The sequence below is a fragment of the Etheostoma spectabile genome, chromosome 4, assembly GCF_008692095.1.
Source record: "Etheostoma spectabile isolate EspeVRDwgs_2016 chromosome 4, UIUC_Espe_1.0, whole genome shotgun sequence".
NCBI classification, from domain to species: Eukaryota; Metazoa; Chordata; class Actinopteri; order Perciformes; family Percidae; genus Etheostoma; species Etheostoma spectabile.
The window spans coordinates 11717289-11721839 of NC_045736.1; positions in this window are offsets into that span (position 1 = coordinate 11717289).

Sequence of the window (4551 nt, forward strand, 5' to 3'; positions counted from 1 at the left end):
TCCAGAAACTCAGCATCCCTAGTTATCTCTGCTTGATGTAGTCTGTGCACTGCAAACTTAAGCCGATTATTACGAACTGCTAATGTAATTTAGTAATGAATATGTTTTTTTTAACAAAACATTAAATAATAAGTATAGTGACCAGTAAAAACTTTAATTACAACTACATCTGGATTTACAGTGTAAGATGATCCTGTTACTATAGTCTCCTTTGGTATGTTTTGTTTTCTCTAATTCTGAAAGTCTAAATTTGGAATAACTTGACTTGATAAATATTTCATATAACCTCACCTCCAACTAAAGGACTTTAATTTTTTATCAGAGTCCTCATCACCTCAAACATATGGTTCTTATCCATACATGCATATAAAAGTAGTTGCAAATGTCTGCCTTCACTGAGTGCCCCTGTCCCTGTGATGTGCCATCATAAAGATAAGTTTTTGCCTTTCTTTTCACTTTGTTGCAGGAAAATCTTGTTTCCTTTGCTGTTTTTTTTTCTCCTGTGTTCATGAAATGTTCTTCCAGAACCATTGTAAGTGGTTTAATTTACTTTCCCTTGATTTGTTGCACTGACTGACCCATTTATTTTTTATTTCATTTCTATTCTAAACAGACACATGGTTGTTTCCCCCAAGCAGTCTGGTTCAGTTCAGTTCAGTTCGTCACACATTAGAACGGTTATTTTTTGGGTTTTCCTTGAAAAGTTGTGGATGGTACCAATAAAACCGCTCTATTACGTCCGTTTTTTTTTCATTACCACTAGCACACTAATCTGATACTAAAGGTGAAGCTAGAAACACTGCAGTGAAGAGGAAATTCAGCGAGAGGAGATGGAATAAAAAAGATATTCGGCTTGTTTCTCATCACATGGCTGTCATTGCCTACCATCCACAACCTTGCCTACATTTAAGAGTACTGTCGGCGGTGGAAACGCAGAACAGATTAAATGTTTTGGTACGTGTCCATACGGGTTAAGGTTCTAAAGGTAGCCTACTATACCGAACGTGTTTGACCGAAACGCATCTTAACATTCAGTCGTTTTTTCAGTAAATTAAGGACTACTCTTAAAAGCTACTAAGCCCCAACTTTTAGAGCCCTTTTAATTAAACCTGGTTTGATATGTATTACATTAGTATCATATATTATTGTATATTACTTTATATTTGTCCAAAAATGAGCTAAGACGGGAACCTGGCTTTCGTACAAAACATCATTCCATTGGGTATAAGTTATGTGAAAACAGCCTCAAAAGTTGCAGTGACTACAAAACTTTAACCCTCATGTTGTCCTTTTTTTTCTGTTTCACATTTGAATGTTATTTTTAACCATCCAAAATAACATGATTGATTCCACACAGCGCTCTTTGGCAAGTACAAATCTCTACATTTATTAATTTTTGGTCTTATTCAATTTTACAGCATTTGGAAAACAAATTGAAGTGGTTTTGAAATAGTATTGAGTAAAAGTTGACATATTCCAGTCTGTTGATTATCCATCAACATCCATTCTTTTAATTTTAGTCTAAATAATTCCTAATTTCTGCTTTTCTAACTCAAACATTAGGTATAATTTCCGAAAAATTAGGTTTATTGACCATAAATTCCAAAAATAACTGTAAAACTAAAGTCAATAAGTTGGTGTTACATAGTGTTACACGTCAAAAAAGTGACAAACGTTGAAAAAAGTGTTGAAAAAAGGGACAAAAACGTAAGAAAAAGTTAAAAACATTGATAAAAAGCGTCAACAAAAGTGTTGATTTTCAATTTCGACGGGAAAACAACACAAGGATTAAGAAGCTAAACCAATGCTAATGCTAAAAACGAGCTAAACGCAGTAACTACACTACAGCTAAATCAAATGAAAGCTGTAGCCTTAGCTAGAACTGTTGTTCATTTTTGATGAACTGACATGTTGGTTATTCAGAGTTTTATTCCACCTACGGTGGCACATACGGTTGCTGTGTCATACATTGAAGCAGTGGCTAAATCCAATCCAATCATGATGAAGGGAAAAAAACAAAGTTACAGCTTAAGCTAACATAACTAGCTTACCCTAACCCTAACCCTTAGCCACACAGCAACCGTCATCTCATCTCGTGTTTGACTTTGCATGGGGTAATTCATGCTATTTGGTGTGTTACATTACATTGGTGTGCTACATTTAAATCACCAATTTCAGTTTATTAAATTGTAGATGATAGAAAGATATTGCTTTAAATATAGACAATGATATCAATTCACATGCAAAAAAAGATACTGTAACAAGCAAAATAACATTTATGTTCCTAAAGGAGTTGTTAAATAGATCCTCAGTAGATATACTAGATACTTGCATTTGGGAATATTACCCAATGAAATTACTATAATAATTAGCCTAGAAAAGGCTTATGACCTTTGTATCTGTTGTGCAGTTTGACAGCCTGTAATCCTCAAACTTTTTTAAATTTAGCTGTTTCTAAAGTTACTGCTTAAAGGCTAAAAAAATGACAGTGTAGCATGAGAAGTCATCTCTGAGTTTCTACAGTCAGGCATGTGTGCCGTGCTGCGTAGGCATAAAAGAAATGGGGATGCAGCTCCTGCTCACACGCTTTCTCTGTCTGTCTTCTCATTAGGAGCAGCATGAACAATCTTAAAACCCTTCAGTTCAGCACTTGTACACCAACACACAACATGATGAATCCAAAATGAAGGTGCAGTTTTATCCATAATGATTGTAGAAGCAGACAGGAGAGATGTTTCCCAAATCAGTTTTTTTTCCAGCCTCAAAGGCATACTTAAAAATTGCCTCATGTATCCTAAATTGTTTCTATTGGGAAGCTGTCTCTCTGGTTATCTCCCCTACAGAAATTTCTTTTGTTTCCTTCTGCCAGTCAATATGCGCCTAAGGTGGCATTGAAAAACCCATCATCAGTTACCATCTCATTCATGCATGTAATGTTTTTTAATAAAAGGACTCAGCTCTCGTTAGAAATGAGCAAATCTCGTCTCTATCGAAGTATGCGAGAGACTGATTTCCACTGTTGGGTATTGTTCTTTCTGTGCTTACTTGTTAAAGATTTGAGTTAGTCATCTTTCTACTAAATCAACACGTTTTTCTCCTTCATTTTCTGACAATTCACGGACTTCTTTTAGTGCCATGTTGTACTACAACTTCTCTGAGGAGATGCTCATTTTCACACTTGTAGTTATGAGTGACTAAGATTAAGAAGATAAAGAATGGCATGTTTCTTCCGCACAAAACAGCAAGAACGTTTTCTCTTTCTAAAAAATAAGAACGAGCAGGTACATCGAGGTTAAAACAAAAATCTACTGTGAACTAACATTTTCAGCTATGACAGAAAGCTAGGACTGAACACAAGATTGCTATCTTGCCTTTTAATCCGGCAACAAGTGAAATTGCTTCTAAAAATGTGCTCAATATAGAGACAAGGGCAGAGTCTATTTTTAAGGAAGAAGAGGATTCTTACTCTCTAAAATTACTTGATGTTCAGAAGTTGAAAAGGCTAAAAGCCTTTGGGTAAGTGCTGTGTACAGACGGATAAAGGCAGATTTAACCAAAGCAATACACTTTTGCACATAAAAGAATGACTTGTTACAGGGATTCGAGACACTAGGCATGGTTTGTGCAACAAAGAGTGCAACGTGATAATAAAAAGATGTTCCTGTAGTATTTTGCACCTTGACGACAACTCTTCTTTTATAAATGTATTTTCCCTCAAGTATGAACATTGATTAATGCCTTTATTCTCAACGGGTGTTCCTAATCTTAAAGTGCTGTGTGAGCCGTGTAATAATGGAAGTGGATTGTCTTACAGTATCACTTTTTTGACTCTCAGCTGAATATATCAAGCATGTCTGACTGATTCCTGACTGCCAATATCTTTATCATTACCACATGCATCACCAGTACTCTCTGGATATAGAGATTGTCAAGGGCAGCGATTTTGGTGGTGTTCAACTGACAGTGACCTCCCTGGGAACTGTCAGCATTATCTGTGGATTCATAAAGTGGCCAGTTTACTTCATGAGAACATGTTGCTCCACCTGCTCTTCTCAGTGGCATCTCTTGCTCACTCATTCCCTTTGTCCCGTTTGAATGGGTCCCTCCTTCATTTTCACCCCATGTGCCTTTGATAAGACACAGTGGATTGTTATTAGATTCAACTAAAAAATGTTGGTGTTTCATGAAACAGGGAATCTGTCAGTGGCCATTGTCATCATCACGCCCCGATGGGAAACTCAGAAACATGGATCTGTGCCCAGTGTTTTCACTGCGAGCAGCACCAAGAGCAATAACCCAACTCAGGAAGCACTGGGTGCCTTTGGCTTCAACACAGACATTTACCCATCCGTGCATACACATACAGTTGTGTTTAAAATAATAGCAGTCCAACATCACTAACCTCATAAATCATATTTTTTTGGTAGAAGCGATAAATCTATATGGAAAATAATTTACTAGTAAGTGTTGTGGAGTCATAGACAAACAAAAGACCCAACAGTCATGACATGCATGCTGCTCATTCTGTGGAATTGAATCTGTAATTGAAAG